This window comes from Nothoprocta perdicaria, unplaced genomic scaffold (genome assembly GCF_003342845.1).
Source record: "Nothoprocta perdicaria isolate Ctin4 unplaced genomic scaffold, notPer1 scaffold_59, whole genome shotgun sequence".
Classification (NCBI taxonomy): Eukaryota; Metazoa; Chordata; class Aves; order Tinamiformes; family Tinamidae; genus Nothoprocta; species Nothoprocta perdicaria.
Window position 1 is genome coordinate 824,736 of NW_020455854.1, and position 25,535 is coordinate 850,270.

The following is a 25,535-nucleotide window of genomic DNA, read 5'->3' on the forward strand; positions in this document are numbered from 1 at the left end:
ACTTCAAAACTGCAATCTGAGCTCTGACATTAACTCTTTATTTGGCAAAGTATTTACAGCCTGTGTTCACAGCCTGTTTTCCAGCAATATCTGAACCGATGCTGCAATTCTGGAAATGTGTATGTATTCCTCCCAGTTATAACCTCCATTTCCCAGAGAGATATCGTGCAGACTGATTAATGCTGGTAACACACTGAGGCAGGAAATGGGGTATAAGTGCTAGCAATTCTGATGGGTGTTCATCGTTAGGGAAGACTTCACATTTTTCAAGAACGACATCAATCTCCCTCTCGCACGTACACTCCCACACACACACTCCCTGCAACTGTTGCATGAACTGAAGCATAATTGGGAACGAGATCCRATATTGAAGACCAGGCTGGCAGTGCTGCTAAAAAAATACAATTTTATCAAATACAGCAGTATTCTGTTTTGAATATTGCCTTACTTCACAAAGGTGTTACGATATTTTGGGTCATGGTCTGAGCACAAAGACTGACAGGGAACTACTCATCCCACTTATTGATTCCACCCATAAGATCACGGAGGGCATCACCTCTTCAACCTGGACTCTGTCATTCTGCAGGGTCAGACTGGTGCCCCATGTGATTCTTGAACCAAATTCTCCCGGCCTTGTTTTGAAAGACAGATTCCCATGTGATCTCTCGCTGATTTTGTACTTGGCTTGGCAAACCACTGCTATTTTTTTGGCAAGGTACTCATCCCCCAGTTGTATTCAGACACATGACTATCACGATGATCACCAGCCTTCACTYGCCTCCTTGCTTAGGATGAAAGCTGCAACTAAATCTGCCAGGTCTGCTCTGCTCTGCTCCGCTGAAGACAGTGGTCCAGCAACAGCTGTTACTACGATCAAGTCATTTCCTAATAACTTTGTTCAGAGATTTAAAAAGAAGAAAAAACRAGAAAACACCTACATATTCTACAAACATTTTTTTTCTCTGCAATATGCAACACAGACAATGCTTTGTCTGCAACCTTCCCAACAAAAATAAGAGATCTAGTAAGAGCATTTCTCCCYGCTTCTCTGTTTATTCCGCTAGCAATTCAAATTCCTGCACCCCTCTCCACCACGTAGAGAGGTGCAGCCTCACGACCGTTTTACTTCAGGCCACCGGCTACTGGGAGAGCTTCTTGCCCCAGGTCAGGGGCATGAGCTCAACTTATTCGAGCTGCAGCCAGTCTCCATTTCATACCAGTTGTAGCAGCATTTGGACTTTACTCTGTCACTGCTGTTGCATTAAATCCAAAGCTGCTGCTGGCTTCTGCCCATGGGACTGTCTCTTTAAAACCTATATTCCTGGGGGCTGCAATTTAAGGAATTTGCCACAATCAGCTTACAATTATACGTTTGCCCTGGAGAAATCTAGAGCACTCAGTTCGCTAGTCCCTATTTTTAAAAGCTACCTTAAAGCAACTGCATTATTTTCCCACTGCCACTTTTTTTTTCTTTCCTTTTAAAGGAGGAAATAATATCGTTGCTTGTGCTCTGTGTTTTTAAGCAGGCATTTCTTAAACGCTCTCACTCGCTTTTACTGTGCTGCGTAATTATTTCATAGCTGTGTTGCATAAAGCAAAATTATCTCCGGTCTGAGCTCCGYGTGGAGGAAAAAGTGAAAAGACGACGGCGCTGCAGTAATTGAAAACTTGTTTGGAAAAGCAATACCCACACTCTCCCCAACCTTCGACCACAGCGGGTTGTGGCTCCTCCAGCCCACTCCACCCTTCATACTTCCTATATGCGGCCAGCCCTGCTAACCAAAAGCAGCCATTGCAACATCTTGCATTGAGCCGGTTCTCACACGCCGAGTTTTGGGCCACATGCCGTAGGCGCAGGGTTTAGAGAGGGCTAAAATGGCTGGCACGGGGCTGGCGTGGCGATAGCCCCGTTTGCCGCGGCCTCCCCCTGCTCGCCGCCCCGCGCGGCTCCTGAGGGGCCAGGCGGAYGCGAGGCGGCGGCAGCGGCGACGTGAGGCGGTAACGTGAGGCGTCCAGCTGCTGAGCGCCTCCAAACGCCAAGGGCTCCCGAGATCAAGGGCCCAGCAAGGCAAACGGGGGAGAAACGGTTATTTTTGAAAGGCTTTTTGAGATTTAGACTGTTTAAACACCTTTACTCACCACGGAACTTTGCAAACACCGCCCGCCTAACACTTCGTTCGCTATTAAACACTAAGTTCGTGTGTCAAAAAAGGAAGCTTTTTTGCTTTATATTCCTTGCAATGCCGTAACCCTTCACAAAGCAACCCCTATGTTCAGTCTGAAATATTTTGGTTTGAAAAAATGGATCATTAATGCAGCAGAACAGTATTCGTTTAGCTAAATGTATAATACATGAGGAGTGTTTTTCCTTCTCCTCAATATGCAGCGAGTTGCTACAAGCAGCACTTTGTCACAAAAAAAAAGCGTGTAGAAGGAAAAACACATTACCACACGGCAGGTTTAAACTAGGTAATAGAGAAACATTAAGTTAAGACACGAGCAGTGGAGGAGATGCTGTTTTATGTGAAATACAATAAACTGCAACCTGTGGCTGTACAACAGCTTGACTCGGGACTTCTCCTGCCATCCCCGACCTTTATACTGCTCATTTCTCCCTCTTTCAAATTTAATCAAAGTCAATGCTTAGAAAATAACCCACAATTTCAAACTGTTTGATAGCAGATACGCACTTGGGCAGGCTTCATCCAACAGCCCACTTCTGCTTTTTCCAAAGCTGCCTTTCATAAGCCAAGAGCAAGAAGCTGGAGAATTCCTTTGAGGAGAAATACAGCACCAGACTGGGGGGGGGGACCCCAACGACCCCTTCCCTCCAACATACTAATCTAATTTACATGTTATTTTCTCCCCTCCAAAAACCAAGTTACATATTGGCAAAAGATGAGCTGCTTCCTTCCCTTGTCTTTAAGGCATGAAAGTGCCCGGCAAGGCTCCCCATTCATATTGGAGGGTCTCTGCCATCCCGGGCTGAGGGATGCGCTCGTGCCAATGTGATCTGACTTCTTGTACAGCAGTGGGCATCACGGGGGTGTTTGCCAAGCTGGGAGCTGTCCGTGCTAGACCCCAAGAGAAGCAGAACCAACAGAAGTGTTGCTAAGCAAACCCTTGTCAAAATAAGACTCATTTTGATTTCTGATGCTCTAACTGCACAAACGCTGAAAATTTTTAGCTCTCTGTTAAAAGCAAAGATGAAAACTTCTTTCTTGCTGTCAAACTGAACGCTCATATGTACAACCTATTGAACATGGAATGCTTTTGAAACTCCTTTCAATACTGATTCTAAGGAAGAGACACCAAAAAATAATGACAGTATTTCACTCATGGTCTCAATGATTCATGTAATGAAAATGTAATCCCCCACTTGCTGTATATTCGTGTTCCTACCTCCACAAATTGCTTTAGCTTTTTAACTGSAGGAACTCCCAGGAAGCAGCATTTAACAGACTAACACAATTCCCTCTTTTTTAGGTAATCGCTTTTCAATTACACAATTTTTTCCTTCTCCTGTAAGATTAATATATTCATGAAATAATATCCAAATGGTATTAATTGTGATTAATATCAACCTATTTGGTAAAAAGGGGATATGCTCCTTCATTATTTACCTTGCCATCACACGTCCTTTAATRTCAACATATTTTAATGGCATATTTCTTCCCAAATAATTAGTCAAGGGGTAGGTTACTAAAATAACTGAGCCCTATTTTTCAACTCCATGTTTTTGCAGTATCTTGCATCCCAAAACAAGAGTCTGCTTGAAACGTGTTTTCCTGTGARAGAACTAAAGCGGTTGCCATTCACACATAACAGCAAGAACTTGCGGCTGCACTTCACTTAAAAGCAGCGCTAACTAATAACCTTTCCCTGCCTGCCAAGATGAGCACAACATCAGCTAGTATTTTTTTGTAGTTTAATTTCTTTATATACACCTCTGATACCTTTTAGAGTTGCATATAAAGGAAATAGTGCCTGTAAAAGCAGAATGAAAGTAAAAAAAAAAAATACATTTGTAGCCTCACACACGTATCTATTAGCAGCACAGCAAGCTCATAAAAACACTTGGCGGTTCAAGATTGCTCTTAGTTCCTCTTTTTCTGAGATTGATAGGTGGTAACTCCGTTTCAGGTTAATGCTTCTCCATAATCACCTCATTCTTTCTCTTAGAACACAAAATTTCCTCCATTGACTTTAAAGGGAATTTTCCTTTTAAGATGCATTAAGTTGTTACTTTCACAAAGATGTGTGAGAGAAGCAATTGGTATTCAGCTACCGCCATTCACAGGAAAGAAAAGCAAGACCTACATTTAAGTTTCCTCATATAACAAACTATGTTGTAATGTTCCATGTTACCATACAATTTCATCAGACTCTGACCTGCTCTGCAATTTCTAGCAAGTAAAGTGACAGGCAAACAACAGTCAAAAAAAAAAAAAAAGGAAACACATATATCACTACTACTAATTCAAATTTCCTTTTCCTATGTTTTTGTTTTTCCCTTAAAGAAGTTTAAATTTTTTTTTTCTGATAGCAATCTAACTTAATGCTCATGCAAGAAGTAATACCATACCTGCCATGAGCTCTTGGAGGCTCAGCCACAAATCAGCCGTAGAACATGTGGCCGAGTTCAAGCTTTTTTTAAATAGTAAATATCTTATTCTTAAAACGCCTTCCTTGTCTTATCTATTCATATTTATCTTCCTCATTTTCCTACACCCAGTACTGCACTGCAAACCGATAGCAAAATATTCTAATTCAGTGAATTGGAGAATGGACGGCTACATCACAAACAGCTATTTAAGAATTAGCACAACTTAAGGACACAGTGACTACCTTAAGTGCAAATAATATACCTGCGTTGGGAAAACTATGCTCCACTCAAACAATCCCACGTACAGTAACGCTGACACAGATAATAGACAAGTGCTTAATGGATCAGCAGCAGCTACATGCAACCACAACAGGAGATCTTGCTCAACATACATAAACGTTTGAAATGGTTAGAGAGCAAACCTCAAAATGGACAAATATAAAAAGAATTTTAAAATTCTTTTCCTGGATAACACCCAGCAATATAGCTAACAAAACACAAGCCAAGAGGCACCCAGTAACTCAGCTGAATGCAGTGCCAAAGTATGTGCAACTTCCAACGCAAAGGAGGGCTGTTACTTAAATAATWATAGTTATTTGTCCCATTTTGCAATCTTAACCTGCTAACAAAAATCATCAAATTAATAACCAACTTCAGAGAGCTTTTTTTTTTCCCCTTGAAGATCCTAATAATTTTATGATTGAAGTATTCATCTGTGCTGAGGGAAGCAGAAGATCAGATAAACACCCTCACTTGGGTAACAGTATCTGGTAAATACCAACTGGATAATCAAAAGGGTTGCGACAAACTTGCAAACCATCTTCCAGTTAATTGAATTTTCACCGTTGCGAAAGCTGGACAGCTACGTGCAAGTAATAATCACAACACCTTGAAATCACTTTGAAGTTTAACATTATGCTCCTGTTTTTGAGGCAGTTAGGCATGCAAAGACCCATATACACTTTTTAAAATTTCAAGCAATTAAAAAAAATTGCAGCCAAGCATTTCACTGACCTGAAAAAAAAGGATCAGAATATTTCATCAATATAGCTAATATAACGCACACGATTTTTATCAACATTTTTGTCCTTACCTTGGGGGATCATACATGAAAATATTTTATAACTTCATGTGAAATAATTTTCTCCAGCCTSTGAAGCTGCATTTCAGACAAAGAAAGTCCTGCTGTCTTAGCGGTAGAAACTATTTTCAGCTCCGTGCAAACAAAAGCAGGCGATTACAAAATGTCTGGATTGTAAGAAACACTCCTACCTGGAAAAGCACTTTGAATGTATAGACTCTATTTCCTGTGACTAAAATTAGACCCGGGAATTTATGAGCCAACTCATTATCTCACGTTTCTGGAAAGCAGAAACAACAATAATAAGAAGCAGAATTTTATCAATTGGAAAGCCAAAAGAAACAGCCAAAAATCTCAAATCCCAACCCTATCTTCATAGTCCCAACATATGAACTGCAAGGAGCAAGAGAAACCAAAAACATATCCTGTCTTACAGAACCCCCTGTTTTTCTTCTGTCTCCTTTGTTTAGTGAAATGCCTACTTTTAATCAGCGAACAGACAACAGCGGGCTTGGAAAATGCTGATCAACACCACGTGCCTAATTGCGGTTCAACACCTGCCAGTTACAAGGGGGAACTCTGAGTCCAAACCTATGCCAGCATAAAGCCCTGTGTCCTATTCCTCATTTAGATTCTTTTATCTTCTTTTCACCTGTGCAAGAGAAGCAGCGAATAAAGGCCAATAGGAACCCATGGAGGACTTGCAGCTCAAACTGAATGGTCCAGCTACAACTGCTGGCCCAGGAACATACACACACACACACACACACACACATCCACCCCTTAAGTTCTATTGGCAAAAGGAAAACACGATGCTGACTTAGACCAAATCACCTGATTTCTTAGTCTGCTGTGGGAAAGATTAAGTTTTCTGAGGAGTCCTTAGAATAGGGATATAAGACGCTCCTATATTTAAGGCAAGAAGAGGGCRTTGATCCAGCCCAAGGTGATTTGGGCTTACCTATTGAAGAGGGCAGAGCAGGACTGACGCTTTGCAAGAGGGAGATGGGACTGGAGGAGCTGAGGCCTCTGGGCCCGGAGAGGCCGCTCGCGCCCCATCGTGCTGCTCATTGCCGGCCTGGCAGGACCGGGCTCCGCYGATGTGGAGCACATGGAAAACCAGTTTAGATGGGCAATAGGTTCTGCCTGCTTTGGCAGGCTGGAGACTCTAGTCTTAAAATGAAGAAAAATGATAGGGTCGCAGCTCTGTAAAGATGGTTTACATTTGAGGACTCAAAAAAAAAAGAAAAACGAAAAAAGATGTTTGCTTTCAGTTTCTTGTTTAGCATGCAAATGCTTTTTTTCCCCCCGTAATTGMAAGTAAGGTCCCTCAAAGAGCAGAAACACACAGCTAAGGCAGCAGACCATCCTAACTTCAAGGCCCACGTATTACCATCCAGTATAACAGAGAACTCTCTGAAATGCAACACAGAGCAGAGAGACACCTCCAACTCCTCATGCCCTGAGCACCAGCCCTGTGTCTGCATGGAGTTGCTGCTGCGGGCTGGCCCATGGTACTGGCTTTGGGGACAACACGGTGGTGATGGAGGGAGTCACCCGAGGAGGTTCCCTTGGAGGCTCTTGGAGATTTCAGCCCAGTCCCTGTGACATGAACATTTCCACACTGAAACTGYTACGCACACGGAAACTTCCCATGTTCCAGACTGCTCCAACCAGGTAACAATCCTTGTACGGAGAGCCCACTTCCAAAGCTTCATTTTGTTACATCAAACAAAAACTGCTGCTAACTTCAAATTGGATTTGTTTGCAGGAGACAAGCAAGCAACCAAAAAAGTTATACCAAAGCTGGTCCCAAGCAAGGACTTCAAACAATCTGTTCAATCAGCAGGATTCTAAGCCAAAACTACACAGATAGATGCAGATTTCTGGAGAAAATTCCACCCCTCCAAATGGGACAATTATACAAAGCCCCAAGCACTCCAGACACACATGCACCTCATGTCTTCAATTTTCTCCTGTCCATGGACCGGACGGCATTCCTGGGAAATGCAGAGGGCCAGTACCAGCCCCTGCAAAACACAGATGCAATTTAATGTGGGGAACAGAGATAGAGCCCACCTGCAARTTTATCCATCTCAAGGCTGTAAGGGACGAGAACTTTTAATCTTGAACTAAAAAGACACGGCCAGATTGAAGGCGATGAGAAATTTATTAGAAATTCCACTCTACAATATTTCACCCAGCCCTCAGAGACTTCACCTCTTTCGGACCGATATTTTAGAAATGATAAATCTCAAGCATGCATGATGCAGGAAAGGATTCCAATAAAAAAGCACAATAGTCTGCTGCAACTTGAGCCTGCTGAGGCATTTAGTAATGAAGTGAGCTATTGTGGCTCTTGGTACTAATATTATTTTAATAGAATCCAGACAAGAGCACGCACCAATTTAAACAAGATTTTGGAAGTCTGTGCTGCTGCGCTGGTGCAATCTCTTTGTGTTGACAGGGCTACAATTGGGCAAATTCTTTCCCTCTTGCATAACGCAGGTATTCAGGGTCCTCCAGGGCTAACTCAGCGTTTCGTGTGAACCAGGGCGACGGTGTGGGCGAATCCTGCCCTCCCTGAGGGCCGTGTGGCTTCGTTGCTCTCTCAAAACGTGCACTCATCTACTCTGAGGGCTGGTGCGCCCTGCATGTGCAACTTCATTTGGTGGATAATTGTTAAAAATTTATAATCCTATTTTTTGAAGTTAAGGTAAGATGATGCCATTCTGTCATCATCATTTTTTTGATTATTTTTCCCCCCCAAGCAACTCATAAAGTAATATTGAAAACACTTAGCAAGCATCTACGTATTCACTTAGGTCAGAATGGAAATATATCATCTCAAGCATCTTCGTGACAACAGAAAAGAGGCCTCTAACTCCTGTATTTCTAAAGWTCAGCCACATACTAGTAAAACAACCCTCTCCTTTAGCCCTTCTTCAGTATTGGCTCTATATGTCCACAACTTATCATGAATTCCTATCACAGAAAGCAATAAAAAAAGGAAATGTGCACTACTGACTCTGCCAGTTATTCCAGGTTTGTTACAAGCCCATGTCAGCATCTCTCCATGCTTGTTTATTGGCACTGGGACCTCTATGGAACAATGACCCCTGTCCTATGCAAGTAACTTTAACAAAGGTTTATTTGAAAAGGGCAAGACAGCAAGCCTCTGGACAACAAGAACGCTCGCTGAGGTTTCCATGAAGTGCATTCCTTCAAGTACAAGTGATGTAAAAACTTCACTAACTTGATTAGCCTGAGAGAAATCACGCTCAGAAAAAATAGAAGTGTCCGTAAGGGATCAAATCGAAACTAATAAAACTGCACATTACATAAAAAGATGATCATTTTCTCACCTGCCATCACAGTCTACCAGCATTGCTTGAAGAATTAATATTTGCATCAAGATTATTACTTTTCTCCCCTCTTGGAGAACAGCCAGCATGTTGTAACAAAACACCAATATAGCAACCAATACTGCCCGGTGTGGAAATTGTGCTAGCATCAACATATCTATTCAAAAGAGCTACAAGGGACTAGACAAACAGAGATGAAGCTGCACTCCTGAATTTGGGTAGTTTCACAATTCTCCCCTGTTATTCCTCCTGCACTGTGCAATACAGACACTTGCAAATCCAGTTAAGTTGTTATTAACGTATGTGCTGCTTGTTTACACACAGTCGACAGTTTTAAATGGGTACTGTTTCAGTACTGAAAAATACAATCAATGAAAATAAAACTGCTGCAAATGGCACTTCCACATAACAAGGTGCAGTAGTAGTGCAAACATGGGGAGCACTCACCACGTGAGCAGGCGTTACTAAAGTTCTATCTTCAATTAAATCATCAAAACTTTGGGCATACAGTATCTGCTAGGACAAAAGATCAACTGAGAGTCCTCGCAGGAGCACCTACGGTCCTGTTTTGAGATGCTAAGTGTTGTGCACTCCCCTCTGTATCTTTCCAGACACTTTATTTCACCTCCTTAATAATGTTTCATCTCCTTTCCATATTAAAAAAAAAAACCTCTCAAAATAAAAGATTTCAAAAGCTGCAAAACAGAGCAAAAAAAGAATTAAGTTCAGTCACACAGTTAAAGCCTTCCTGAAATCCCTCCTGCTTGCTTTGCAYGTGCAGGTTTAGGCAAAATGGTCCTATCACCATGTATTAAGTATCACCCCCTTGTCCTCACGGCCACCCACAGCTTTGGGCTTCACATCAGATCCCCAGCACAGATCCCTACCCCTGGGCCACAGGGACAGTGAAGATGGACCCTCAAGGATGTGATTGACCCTGTGATCGCTGATTACGCATCTACTTGTGAGACTAAGTGGAAACACAAGAAAATAAATGAAACTTTACACTACCTATAGCCTCATTCTTYAGTCTTATTCCTTATTCTCCCTAAACTACAACTCCTCCACTACATTCTCCWTAAAACGTGCAAATATCAGCTGTTTGTTCTTCCGCATGCTGACAGTATAGGAAGGTATCTGCTCCCTCCTCTAAGATAAAGCCTATTAATAGAGTGCAGAAATAAGACCAGCAGCAACTAGAACATAAAACAAGAGCCTTCTCCAACACCTAGTACAGACCAGATGTTCTCAGCCTGTGCAGAGCATTTGTTAGGGATCTATGCATGATAATTAACAAAAATAAGCCCRTGAGAACAGGTTTCTCTTCTCCAAGCACAGCAACACCTATATCCATAGGATTCTGCAAACCAGGAAAGGTTGAAAACCACCTAAAATCATGCCAAGAAATATTCTAGGCTCTTTTCTGACGTTCTCTCCTGTGATACCCCTCTCCTGAGGCCTTAACTGCMTCTCTAAATTCTAGAGAACGCTACAGGCAAGAGGAAGGGCAGAGAACGTGCTTGCTGTCACACACGTAGCTGTTGAGGGCTTTGAGGCCATTAGCCAAAGGCCCCAGTACCCCCAGAGCCAAACGGCTGAGCAGGGAAAGAGCAAAGCAAACCCAGGCACCTTGCACCAAGGTTTAAGAGCGCGTTACGCCCGGTCTTGCACATTCACCTCAAATATTGCATCGCCATCCCGTTTAGCAACCTCCACTCCATCAGATGGCATATGTGCTAGGTTACTCGTGATAATTATTTAGGCAAAACATGCCTATAAAATAACAGCATGCATATAATGAATTCATTCATGCATCCAAACAGCAAACCACCTGATAGAACTAATCTCATTCAAGATTTGTCACTTGTTGCTCAATGAATTCTCTTGACTAACATTACGAAAGTCATTAATCCGCGCAGGGYGAGCCATGTTACATAAGCCACAGTTAAGTAAGGCTTTTCCAAATATAAGTTTGTTGACAAGCTACTTTGGCTAGTACTGTATTTGAAACGAGTTCCTGCTCATACTAAGAGCTCCAAGCGTTGCCCGGAGCTGATACTCAAGCACAGTTTTAAGGCTGAAGAAGACATCAGCATTACTCAGATGAACAAGGAGAAAACCTTCCAAGTGGCATAAAATGGGCTTGGGTTAAGTTGGGCACAACTTCTGCTGTGCCGAGGCTTGAGTCTTTTACAAATAAGAGTCAGGCTGCTGCATACCAAATCGTGCCCCATATTTAATTTCTTCATCTTTTGTAAAAACATTCAGAGTTTGTGCTAATAACCAGTTATTACACTTCAGCCTTCCCCTAGGCTAAAAGTTATTACTGGAAACTACAGGAATGTGCCTGGAAACCAAAAACGACTTGAGTGAAAAATCCAGGGGCTCTGGGCTGGTGTAAAGAGATAGGGGACTATTGAGGTTCATCTCCTCTCTACATCACAAAGAAGTGGCCCACAGGCTCACCTCTTTAATATACAGGTGACCTCATTTAGTGCTGATTAACTCAGAGGAAGCTTCTGCAAACAATATGGTCTAAGAAAATGCTGATTGTTCTGCTATTTGCTAGATAACTACCCTGAGTGACTTGATAATTGATGTTGAAACAGATGTTTCCGGACTCAATATTCAATACTTCATATTTTAGAAATTATTTAGAATGATTCTTTAGAGCTACAGAAAACTTAACTGACCTTGTTCATCAAAGCCACACCCAGGAACCCTTTACCTTTTAACGTTATTGGCTTTCAAAATATACTACACCAAACTCAGCCGTCTAATCTTAACCTGCCCTCCCGACATTTAAAAATTTGAAGATTTACATGATTGCTTTTTACCATTATCTTAGAGGTGTGATACCATATTGTAAGAGACAAGTTTTCCCCACATATAAACACTGCTTTAAAAAAGCAGTGAAATGTTTTCCAATGAAAACATTCTGTAAAGCAAACAAGTTCTCACGTGGAGTACATCTTGAGCAGCTTGCTCTATGGTTGAACACTACTGCGYAAGTTTACTCAGGAAAGTTTTTATTGCAGAAGTTTATTGTAGTGCGTGTAAATTCCTGATTGCTGCATCAGCCTCCCGTTGTGGTGCCTGGCCCTTCTCAAGGAGAGTATTAAACTGAAATCAAGCTACAGAGGAGGAAAGTGCTGTCCTTTTCCAGCTGCTCTGCTATGGAAGTTGTAACACACATCAAGAAGGAGCAAAAGTAGCTCTGAGTTAGTGCAGGTATCTCGTGGCTATGGGACAAGCCCCAGGGCAGCTCTGGGGCTGGGTAGGCCTGCACCTGCCCAGCTTAAATCCCTTCTCACTTCTGCTTGTAGGAGTCTCTTAATGACTCTGCCTCCGAGGAGCAAGGAGGATGCAGGGAAAAGAAAAGATCTCACTGGAGGTCTCTAAAAGGCTCCTGTGAAAATTAGGCTGTGTCTAATCACAGCAGGGACTTTATCAGATCACGGTTGTGCCTATGATAAAAAAAAATTAAAGAAAAAAGCCAACAACTTGGAAAAAAAAAACCCTAGAACAAACAAACAAAGTCTAATCTAAGCTAAAAAAAAACAAAGAGAAGTGACTCCACCACCACCAGCCTCTAAGAAAGGCCCTGGGCCCAACCTTCTAGAATGAACAAAAAAATAAGAAAGGCTAAGTAAAAACTCTCCCCATTGCTGCATTTGCCTCTGCGTTGCTTCTGTTTCCTGCTGCAATTCTATCCAAACTGCGAGCAGCAGCTCTCTGCTACTCCTTCCTTGTAATTCTACTGAATCGCTTTCTTAATTAAGGTTATTTTTACAATTTTTTTGAGCATACAAGCAGTTAGAAACAAAATTCCTCAATGAAGAATGAGGTATTTTGTGGGATTACTCTTCCCTTGAGGTTAGGGATCAGTGTTTCTGAGAAGCGTGATGAATCACAGTGGGTTTAGCTTACTCATCTTAAAAGCTGCTGCTGCTTCTGCTGCTTTTCTTTCTTTTTTGCTGATAACAAGCAAGTCTTTCTGCAGAATATCTAATCCAAGAAACACTATGAGCCTGTTTCAATATRAAAGAGAACACGCTTTTTGCTACCTTCCCACTTGTATATACACTATTTCGTGAAAATGGAGCATTTCATAATCAACAACCGACATTTTTTATTATCCGTCTGAGCTAAAAAGTATTCTCTCTCGCAGGTTAAGAAGCAAAGGCAGAGCTATTGAGAATAAAGCAAAGCAGCTGCAAAATCCATGGAGTTGCACAGAAAGTTTTAAAACAGAAGAGATGACAGCTTTAAAATCCTCCCTTACTTTGTATGGCTCACTTTAAGGCAACTAAAATTTTAAGAATGTCACTGATTCTTGACACTGAAATGTCATGGAAGATTTTAAATGAGTGCCAGATACAGAAAGTAGTATATTGATATTCAGTGTATRTATATTCATATATATATTTTCCCATAACCTCAAATCACACAATCTCATCTACGTGGGTACCTCTAACATCTTATTGACATTTTTTGTTCCTCCTGGATGGGCTTCCCAATGCATTTCATTCCACCAACAGCTTTTCCCCACTATTCTCTTACCCAGCAATATGACAACGATAAATGAATTTTAGTTAAAGACTCCTCCCCCAGGAGGTGGAGCTCGAAATAGCAAGAGCCATTTGGGAAGCTCAAATGAGGACATAACGAACTTACAACTGGAAAAAGTGACACTTTCCTACTAGCTATGGGAGGGAGCCACCAAATCACATCCCTCTGCTGAAGCTCTTACACAACAAGTGGATGCTGTTTGTGTAGAGAAAACGAATATGCAGAATATTGCGAATATGCAGAACATGGAGACGGTATCAGGGTTGTGGTTTTGAAAGTTGCATTTTACCTGCTGGAGGAGGAGGGCTCACTCGGAGCCTGCTCTTCCATTAGCACAAAACGCAGGCAGAGCAGTTGTCATTCCACCTGGAGCTGCACAATGCAGATTTGCCCTTGGAAGTCTCACACACCCAGCCCAGGTCGCTGCATTTTCCCTGAGAAGCAAAAATCACCTACAGAAGCMTGGAGAAAAAAACATAGCCGTGCTCAGAGGAGCCTGAATGTGAGTGTCGGCGTGAGGACCGTGTCGCTTCTGGGTTACTGCTTTGTCTCCGGGAGGGAGCCAGCCCAGACACAGACTTGGTACCTCGAACAGAGCCGCTGTGAGGCTCACGGCACCGCTGGGCTGAGCTCCCACCAAGCAGGCGGCCGAGGAGCTCAAGGGAAAGGCCCCAATAGCWTCAGAAACCAAACAAGATCTCGTGGGGGAAAAGAACAGAGCTTCAGGAAGGCACAGAATATGCTATCAGTCTCAAAAGCAAATAAATAAAAACACTGAATACTAAAGTGAGGCTAAGCCAGGGGCCATCTGACTCAGGGTGTTAATGTTAAATTTCCAAAGCAGCAATTTTAAACACTAAGATAACTATTTTGGTCACCTCCTCTGTTGTCCCAATTTTGTGCGGTACTTATATGTTGAAAATGCAACGGGATTCACCCGTTTCGGGAGGATATAGGCAAAGATGCAGCTAATTTCAACTCTCCCTCAGCTCTCCAAGAAGAGTTTCAACCACGTCCTGAATACTCAAAGCCAAGCATCTCCAGCTCCTTCCGTAGGCCAAGCACACACAGTTTTCTCCRCTCGCGCAGCAGGTCCCTTGCTCTTGCAGCCTCAGCAACTCCTCCAACGCAAAGCAACACAATCGATAAAGAATTACAGCACACAGAGGACATCAAATTAGAACAAAATCTGGCATCGGATCTAACAGCTCTGATTTGCCATGGAGATTTTAGCACTCTCATTCCCAGCTAAGCAGAAGCTTCCCATTTGGAACGTACTTGAAGCAGCTGCATATTTTCCAGAGAAGATAAAACTCTCTTACTAAGCACCAGTCTACACATTCTTAGGTTAATGGGGAATCCAGAGCACTATTTAATGAGACGCGATTTAGATTCTGCCTCTTCATAAATACCACCATAAACTACCCATGAAGGGCATATATCACACCTCTACATCCCTGGTAAAATATCACTTCATGTATTTAACTTGATGCCCTTTAGAAGCTCACAAACCACTTGCATGTGATAAAAAACACCCAAAACASCACGAACAAAACATTTTCCTGTTAGGAAAACGCCAAGTAAAGAGAAAGCAGTGAAATCACATAAAGCCTTGCTTTTATATTAAAATCATTTTAAATTCAGCTTTCATGGAATACAGCAACCTAAGAAATATGTTTCTGAATGACAAACACGCAGGTGAACGTTTAGTAATTAGAAGCAAAAATGCCCTGGCCTCTTCAGCAGGACAGTTCAAGTTTGCAGCCCTAGGGCTATTTATAGAAGCCGGGCACATATCACTACAATAGCTGATTGTGCTTCGCAGCTGTTTTGTATATCTAGAAGGGCAGGAAAGAACAGGCTGCACTTTGATCTTGCCCTTTTTTGGGCTTCTAAAACAACAACAAAAATGTCATTAGAAAGAACTCCGTTTTTCTGGAGCGCAGGGGTCCCCATTCCAAAAGCCACGGCTAACATTAAACATGCAAGACTCGAGTGCAAACGTGGGCAATTGTTTGGCATTATTATAAACACGGACGGCAGAAAATATTTATTTTGGAAGCACGCAAACTATTTCACCTATCGTGAAGACGTATGCTCAGTGGGATTATAGKAGTCTTACCAACAGATGCTTTGTGGAGCTGTGACCTGCATGGAAAGCTGCGAGTCGCCTCGAATGCAATTGCATTATAAATCAGCAGCAGCGCTTCTCAGGAAATCAAGTATTTGCTCAAGATATCATTCACATGAAAAGAATTAGCTGCATACAACCTGTAAAAAAGGCTGGCATTCAAAAACATACAGAAGCCCCGCTGCTGCCACTCCTATAGACAGAAATATACATTATTTATACAAGGCAAATCAATGCTTGCTGCACCATGAAGCTTGCAGGTTCCTAAGTAGGCCTGGAATTAGGTGAATGTTTATTAGACATTCTTGCCAGAATAGTAATATACATACTGCTTGGCTTSTGCATTATTCATCCTTATTAGTTGCTGCTTTAAAAATATCCTCCACTAGTATTTAAAAAGAATATATATGTAATTATGCTAAAATCATCATGAAAGGTATACAAGACATTAACCAATAATTAGTTTTATTATTTCTTTAATTTCTGAGCAGAGAAAAAGTTGCCAAAGAAAATATAGCATGAGTGTGTGCTGGTGTTTCATTGTCAGCCTTCATTAACAAAAACCACCATTTGGCCTTTTCATGCATAAAATTCTCTTTCAGGATTGTTGTTCAAAAGGGAAAAAAAAAAATCAGAAGAAAGAGAAAATTATATCCCCAAAGTAAAGATCATCATGAACAAGTTACATTCTTATTATGTGYATCTTTCTAGCATTCAAACATCTGGAAGAAATTACTTTTGTCAGGAAAAAAACTATTTTTTTTTGGTTACAGAGAGAATGGAAATGAGCACAGAGCAAACACCTGCGAGAGAGAGACCTGACCACACTGCCCCTCGACTCCTGGAAGATCACTTCTAGTAACCTTCCTCTTGCACATTTTGCAAATGATGGGCCAGGGGTCTCAGAGAGCACAAACACCCAACAAATTACAGAATCAACGATGAGAAAGCAGCATTAGGCTGCAAGAAAACTGAGAGAGCAAATGCAGGAGAAGACAAATCTGTAATTAGAAAGATTGGTAGATCAGATTTTTGGCATGTGTTAAATAGTCTCAGAATCACACCATTAGCCTAGCGTATTTGATAGCCATGAACAAAGCTTTGTGATTGTTGAATATGTAAGATGACATATTTGATAATGATCTGTAAAGAACTAAGAAAATATCTGAGCAGTACTATCTTTTCTTGCCCACAGATTTATTTCTGCACTGACTTGTATCTCTCTGCTGCATCTATCTCATTTATTTAAATGAGACACTCTTGGCAACARACTTTTTTTTTAGTCTTTGTAGAGCACTTAATACTTTTGATCTTTATGAAGACTATTAGACATTAGCATGCTATAGAAGTAAATAAAGTAATAATTTGCTAAATAAATTACTTATATGATGGTAATAATAAAAGCACTGCTACCTCATCCTCATCAAGCGTATAGGATTTGTTAGAACAAATTTTTATTTCTAAGCATAGAGCTATGCTTTACCATATACATGTGAATAACTACCAGGAAAAAAATGAAGTTTTTTTCCTTTGTTGGCTGCAGAATGTTTTATACATTCTAAAACAAATGGTTATTAAAAATTACTGATATCATTTGGTCAGAGAATAATATGACCACAAACCTTATTTGGTAACGTGTTCGTGTTGTTCTCAGCTGCCTTTTCTAAAGCTGCGATAACCAGATGACTACAGCTTAATTTCAAGAGAAACCCTTCAAGGTGCCATTTATCATCCATCCCTTCTTGCTGGAGCCACCGGATGGAATTAAAGGGCCTTTGCCATGAATATCCTAATCTCTTTGCAAGGATGGACTGGTAAAAGCAGTAGTTTGCTGGGCATGAAGGCAGCATCTTGCTATACAGGAAGTAATAAGTAACCAAAAAACAAACAAACAAACAAACAAAACACCCCAGAACTTCAGGAACTTCAGAAAGAAACCAACACTGAAAGAAGCTGTTACTAGAGGAACTAATGAAGTCCAGCCCTTCACCACCAGAAAGCTCGTGGCCCTGGAAGGGAGCCTCCAAGCCACAACTTCAAATATGACTCACTACTAGGAGACACTGTTAAAGAAAGAATAAACAAGAGAGAGTTTGAGCTGACAAGGACAGCAGCAACATCTATGGAGGCTATAGCTCAAGTCCATAATTGTGTATGGATGCATTTATTAATCCAATAAATAAATTAATCCAGCAAGCTACATGTGGAGAAGGTAAGAAAACTACCCTGAAAAGCCGCAGGGTGTTCCCGCGCTGCCCTGCAATCTAAGCCTGAATTTCTGCATTTGCAATCAATATTTTAAATTTTAGAAAAGCTGAATTTTAGGAAGATGATCTCTCACACTTTCCTGTTTCACAAAACTTTCAGTCAGAAGAGGTTTTACAGACGCTTCCAACTTTCCAAGGCAGATAGAGCTACAACGACCAGTGCAAGAGCAGACCACGCTGATGTTCAGTTACCAGCTCTTCTCAATAGAGGTGCATCTCCCCGTAACATCATTTCTAATACAAGAAATGTTAAACATTAAGTTCAAATGTCAGGTTGGCTCAGCCTGAGCTAAACTTTAGCTTTAAGTAGCATACAGCTGTTGTGCAATGTCAGAGTATGCTAAAAGCTTCCATCTCCCTGGTTCCGTGCCCAGATGGAAGGCGGCCAGGCTTGATGACACAGATACGATACAGTAAAGCTTGGGTAATTACTGCTAAACATAAGACCTGGCTAAAAACAATATTCAGGACCTTGCTTAAATCCACCAGAACAGAAAATTCAGAGAGTTCCCCGCTCTGCCAGTCGCTCCCGCCCTGTCACAGGGAGCTTTAAGAAACAAGGTCTGATAAAAATGCGATTTGTGCAAAACGCGAGTGCTAAAGATCAACTTGCACAGAGAGCGAGAAAGCCCAAACTCCACCTCAGCGAGAAGACTAAGATGAAAAACGTTATCTAATCCTATCAGYGATGCAATGCAGACACCTTCCCGCAAAGAAACACCCTCCATGCACCTGGAAAACTCTAATTTGAGCACTCCACTGCTCATCTCCAGGCAAAAGTTCAAGGCTTTAAATCCTAACTTAATTCCAATAGTAGCATTTGCTGAAGCCAGTTCCCACCGAGCGTTTCCCCAACTTTTGGATTCGACATAAAACCTTAAACCGGGTGTGGATGAAGAGCACCGAGCCTCCCCGCTCACAGCCTTGTGTTTGCTGCTCACAGAGGGGAATTTATTGTGGAGCTGAGTGACAAACACGCCAGGGCCCGGAGGCACAACAAAGGTCAAAGACTTATTAGCAACCAACTTTAGATATACTTTTAAAAACACAAATACAGCTTTTAAGAGATGCTATCACTTCACCAGCAACATTGTTAACAGAACTCTAGAAATATTTTTGCAATTAAAACATTAGGCCCAGCAAGCACTATTTAAGCTTCAATATGTTAGGCTTAAATATTTACTTTTCCACTCAGTTTATATTATATGCCAACAGATCGCTTATTTTTCATTTAAAGAGAAGCCTATAAAAATTTCAAATTCTCTCAGCAATAAGGAATAATTGTTGATACATAATAAATCTAATTGAATGATGAGGGGAAAAAATCCTTTTTTGCTATAAAGAGGAATATTTTAGAATATTATGAGTTTGTTAGGTATATTCTGTACTCCTCACAGTAAAATAAAGAGGCCAAAAAAAAGCCTCTTGTCAACTTTAAACTACAGCTAGTTTTAAATCACTACACAGTGACCATTCATGAGTTGGCAGCAAAATATTAATCTCCTATGGGATCTAAAGAGCTAACAATTCTAGTTTATGTAAGTAAATGTTTATTCTTTTAATCTGTAGAGCATCGCAGGGCTGTTCCAGCAAAGTTATGGGACAGTTTTCCCAGAAAGCGGACGGGCTTGGCTGCCTTTTGACAGGAGGTTTTGCTTCCTTTTATGGCCCCTGAAGTCCCTGGCTGGGCAACGCGGCCGGGGGGGGCCACCTCTGCTGCACATCAAGGCCCTCTTGTCCCCTGTGACCACTGTTCTTCGTGGAGCTATTTGGATACTTTCTTTACACAGGGGAAAAAAAACAGAGGAAAGGAATTAATCTCTATTATTTTCAAGTGCAAAAAGATGTTCCAAATAGGAGATTATACTATTTTCTTTTTGTTTTGCTATTGTAAAGCCTATCTAGAATAAGAACTAGAACAAATCAGTTTGCGGGAAAAAAAAAAAAGTTTATGGGTGTGTCTCAGCCCATCAGAGTTGGGCTCCTTTGCTTAAAAGGAACCAATTGACTMCGTTACCTGCTGCTCCCTCTGTCACTTGTCAGTACTGGCCTCTCCAAATGCTATACTACTAAAAGTGGCTACAGTGGATTTTGAGAGTAAAGGCTCTTTGGATGCACTTCCAGCTTATCCAAATTCACCCAGTGTCACTTTCCAGCTCACATCCTATACAAAGATAAGAGGAAGACCACGACCTTTCCAAACCACCTTTCTGGTTATTTCTCCAGGAATCCCATCCTGCTGGGTATGCTAGGGGATGACTCTAAGGAAGAAAAAGAAAAAACCTGCAGGAAGAGGGGAAATTCCCGCAGCGTATCCTACTGCCGATGAGGAGCAACACTGCCCATCGGTTGCAGAGGCTTCCAGCCCTCCAGCCTGAGCTGCTTGCTCCCATTATTTCATTTATTCCCTGCGCTTTAGCTCCTCACTTCTCCAGTTGTATCAAATACCGCATCGGCCTTTTCGCATGGCTTCAATTTAAGGACTCCAAAGGGAGTGGAAAGCTGGAAGGAAAGCCTGGAAGGAAGCAAAGGGGCATAGGGAAAATTTAAGCTGCTGGAATCAGGGAGGGAAAAACTCTAAGTGTCGTTAAAGAAGGTTAAACAAGTTTTCAAACAGCAATTGGAAAGCCAATAGGGTTCAAAAATTGTGATCTGTATGGAGCAGGGGGGAATGGCCTGCACCATGCAGCTATAGGGATGGTGCCTGCATCACATGAGGCCTCCCTAGCTCTCGGGAGCAAAACCCTTCCTGCATTGCCCCAACTCTTCAGTTTTGAGGAGTCGGCACGGTATAAAGTTGTTGCTCCACATATTAAACCAAGGCAGATCCAAAGCAGCACCTCAAAGGGATCACTGTATGGGCACACTAGACACTTAAAATGCACGCGTTTCCCCCCATGCTTCCTTCATTTACTTTGATTAGAAGTTACACTAATGAGAGGGGAGAGCTGGCACAGCAGAGGGAAAAGATAAAAAAAAATAATAATAAAGTGCCAGGGAATGAGCAGCTGCAATGCAGGAGAAGACAGTGATGATACAGAGCGAGGAGCCTTCCTGCCAAAACCGCAGGCCCGTGTTAGGGATGAGGCTTAGCTGGCCAGTCCCGAGCTTGCGGACATGGGAAAAATGGCAGCAAGTTCCAAGGAAAAACGTATCCTCGTAGAAGGGAAAATCCTGAAGGGAGGAAGGCGGCGTGGCCACGGTCAGCGCGAGCCCAGGAAGAGCCCGAGCAGGGCTGGTGTCCTGCAGCGAGCAACGGCCGGCTCGGGGAGTCAAACACAAAACCTGCCTGATTTTGGCTAGGGGATGGAGAAAATAAGGGGCCTGCTGCCTTCCTGCCAAACGACATGATTTAGTGTATTGGGATAGCCCTCATTCCAGTCCAATCGCATCAATTCGGCATTCCTGGGAGGCTGGAGAAACAGGCTGCTCTTTCCCTTGGTATTTCCYGGGAAGGAGTTGTATCCTAGTGAGAAAAGCAGCCAGGAGGGGTGCCCAGCTTGCCCGGCCTCCTCGCCAGGGCCACGGGGGACAGCTGCAGCCCAACCAAGGGGACCCGTGAGAGCTTCCAGCCCAGGCAGCTGCTAAGTCAGTGGGGGCTTCAAGGGACAAGATACCACTAGCTCTCCAGTAAAACAGCCTTGGTGATGGGAGCAAAACACAGTTACACTTTGTTTTTTTCTGCCCTGAGAGCTTGGTTTCCACAACCTGTGGAAATATTGGTACGAATGACTTAGAAACAAGCTCACATGCTGATTTCATAGGGCAAACTTTACACAAGGTAGAGCCTGGAGAACTTCTGGTCTCGTGAAACGTTCAGCATGGTACAAAACGTTACAACAGGAAACTTAAATAACTGTATTTGGCACTGCTACCTCAGGCGGGAACTCAAGCAAATACTAATAGTAAAGCAAGTTCCAAACTCAGAGAGAAAAAAAAAATATTGAAAATCTGGATACAAATACACACTGGCAACCGTTCAGCATTAAGCATGTCCCTGTAAGACCTTACAGGGAAATAAAAACAGATTTAAAAGAAAAAAAGAAAGATAGTAAAGAGTCCTGGTATAGAGCAATGAAACATAAAACAATAGAAACCCCTCCTAAAAACCTTAAAAATTTAGGCTTTTGAGGCAACAATTTCCCTGATTACRCCAGCAAATGTAGTTACGGGGRAAAAAAAAGAAAAAACATGACAATCTCAAGCCTTAGAGCTTAGAGAGAAAACAGTCATTGAAGTATTTCTCCTGAATGTTATTTCCATTTTAGTAGCACGTTTTTTCTAAGCTGTTTTTGTTTAGTCTAGGTGTAGGTAACTACACACAGGAAGGAAAGAACAGCTAATTTGATACTAGGTTAGTTATTTGATACTTTTCCTCACTGCTGAAAGAGGCATGGAAGTCTGAAATATTGTCACTGGAATCACTGGGCTCACCCACCTGAAAGGAGGTTTCCTTATATAGTGTATATAGTGTACATATACTGCTTCCATCCAGGACTGCTTCCATCACTTCCCAACTTTCTCTCAATCCAATATCAAGTTTATTTTCTAATCTTTGATATGACTATTYTGATACAGCTTATCAAAAGCCTATGCAATTGTACTAGTAGATAAGGTAAAATGGAAATGAAAAGAGAAAATATTTGAGAATGTTACACGATATCCATATGCTTTTGTTTACACAAAGCTAAAAGAGGAAATGGATTTTCTACTATTTATGGCGCTCTCTCCCACCCAAATTACCTCTGTTTTTATGTTTTTTTGTTGTTGTTGTCGTTTGTTTTGTTAAGTGTGTCTGAAATTTCCCATTAAATGAACCTGGAAACATTATGGCGAATTTTGCAGTTCAGAGTAGAATAAATTCTAATTTAAGTTTGTAATCTCAAAAACATGTAATGTAAGTGTATACAGAAGAAGGCATTAAAAGGAAAAGGATATAAGGGATATAAAGCGACAACTTTCCCCAAGTGAGCCCTGTCACAGGCTTCACCATCAACAAACCGTTTCTGTTTCAGGGCACATCTTCACTGCACAAGTAGCGTTGATTCTCGAACATGTTTTGATTCGGTCTTTCTCACTATRCGCCAAAAAACCTCCACTATCCAACTGCCTCCCTGCCAAGTCAGCAAAACAGCCACCTTTAGACCCAGGACCATAGGTGCTTTAAGCCTAGGTCTGGCTAAACGCGGGCTCCAAGCAGGCTGGCCAAAGCAAACAGAGATAAGTCAGAAACAGGAGACATAATAAGCAGCTTTTCCTCGTGCACATGCACAAGCAAGCCGGGCTGTCAGAGCTGGATGCACTGGAATGCACGTGGATATCCCAGCATCTGCATAYGGCTACAGCATCCGCAGCTGCAAAAATAAAAACAAAGCTCAAACCATTAGCTTACAATATTCCTGCAGAACTAACAAATCAATGCACTGGCACGCATATATGTGTATAGGAAGATAAATCTCCTGTGTGCCCCTGGATCTTGATCTTGCAACATGTGCAGGCAAAACTTGCATCCAGGTTCCCCCTCAGGTTGCTCAAGACTGTCAGACACTGAACTGTCTCCAAAACAAAATGACAATATTCAATATTACATTAGTACTTGTCTGCTAGGCTGCTTCTGGTGACAGCACCGACCAGCTCCATCTACTTCACGTGCAGCATTTTTGTTGTGTATCCTGGAGAAGGCAGACATTTTCAGGGCTTAGAAAAAGGCAGCAATCACCCCACCCCCAAATAAACCAATAACAGGTCGACACCCAATTTTTCAGAAGAGGCTGGAAATTCTTTCAACACCATCTGGTTGAGCTGCTACATCTCTACTGGCAGGGGWGCAGCGAGGCTGCTTGGCAGCACGGCATCCCGATCCACATCCTCCTTGTTCTCCTGGGACAGGCCAAGTTACCTTCACAGGAAGCAAGAAATGATAGAGCTGGGAAGAGCACTGGGAGGTCATGCAGTGTGCCTGCCCTGAAGTGAGATATCCAAAACATTCCCAGCAGATATTTCCCCAACTTCCTAAAAACCCCCAGCAGTGGAAACTTGCCCAGGGCAAGCCGGTACATTAATTTATTACAGTGTTTTAGCATCCCCCATGCTGCAAAGTTGATAGCGGTGGCCCCTCCATTCCCCTAGCAATTTTGCAGCAACTTCTTATTCCATCTCCAGCATCTGTCACCCACAATTTCCTGCTTTCCTCCTCATGGCAGCACGTCTGAAGACAAGAATCTCCTTCTCAACCACCTTTTCCCTCAAAAGAGGGACAAGTGCAATTCCCTTGCACCTTTCTAAACGCTTATCTATGCCCAAACCAGAAGGACAAGCCAGCTGACACTTAAGGACTAAAGAAATGCAAAGAAAAACCTATAGCAAGTATGGATCTTAAAGACAGTGATTTCTTATCATCTCTTCGCTCCCACTGCGACATGCTGTCCCTCTGATTTCCACCTCCTTACACTCACCCAGCTTGGCTGAATACCGGCACCGCGCTCCTCTCTAATTCACTTCCGAGGAGATATAATCTACTGGGTAATTAAGAACACAAAAGAAAATTTAGGAATAACTATTTTCCCCCGAGCAGCTTCCTTCCCATTAGAGTATTTTACTGYTCTCATGCCTGCAGGGCTTATATCTTCTCCTGCAAGAGAACAAAGCAAATAAACACTTTGAAAATCTACCTGCAAAAGCCAAAAAAAAAAAAAAAAATGTTTTTGTTGCAGAAAAGCTACAATGAGGCTATGGAGATTTGGGACTTGCAGCAAAATAAGGGAGATGTTAGTCAAAAAGCAACTTCTTGCCCTTCAGCTCTACAGCTAGAAGCTATAACAACATGTGAACCCCAGTTTTCCTAATTCATTTCATTCAATCAAATTAAATTGAACACATTATAACTCACAGGACAAGGGCCACGAGTGCCTCCAGTTGTTTATGCTTTTGAATTACTCGCAAACAAACATTAAAGATCATTAAAGTAAATTAAAAAAAAGAAAGAAACTACAGTATTCCTGCACGATCAGGCCTATTAAATTATAAATAAAAGTACAGAGTCATTCTGAATAGAGGGAAAAACTGCAAAGTTTGTTTATAGAAGAGGCTGGTCCTCTTCCAAGTTTCACGTTCCAGCATGAAAATAACTTCTTAAAACAGCTGTCAGGTTTTTGTGGGGAGGGAGGGTATTTTACCAGCAAATCCGATCTTTCTTTGGAAGCGCCCAAGTTATCATGGTTACTATCTCGTGCTTCACRGAGAAAATGCCATTCATTTGTGGCCCCCAAAATCTTCGTATCGGGATGTAAAGGGGCAGCCAAAAGGGAAAATAATTCTATGGAGAGACCCCAGCATCCAAACTTGGGAAATACAGAGGCAGCATCATCTCCGCGGCAAGGGTGGACTGTACACAGGATATCGGGTCTCCCACTGGGCCAAAACCCAGCAATGGGTCTTCCTTTCACTTCTTAAAATACATTTTTTCCACCAAATTCTTAGTTATTAAGTGCATTTAACAACAATCAAAAAGTGC

General features: G+C 42.0%; 1 protein-coding gene across 1 annotated transcript in view; it reads right to left on the reverse strand.

Moving 5' to 3' along the window:
* The window catches only part of ADCY9 (adenylate cyclase 9), a 76,275-nt gene that overhangs the window by 36,124 nt on the left and 14,616 nt on the right, over positions 1 to 25,535 (reverse strand). The window lies entirely within an intron of this gene.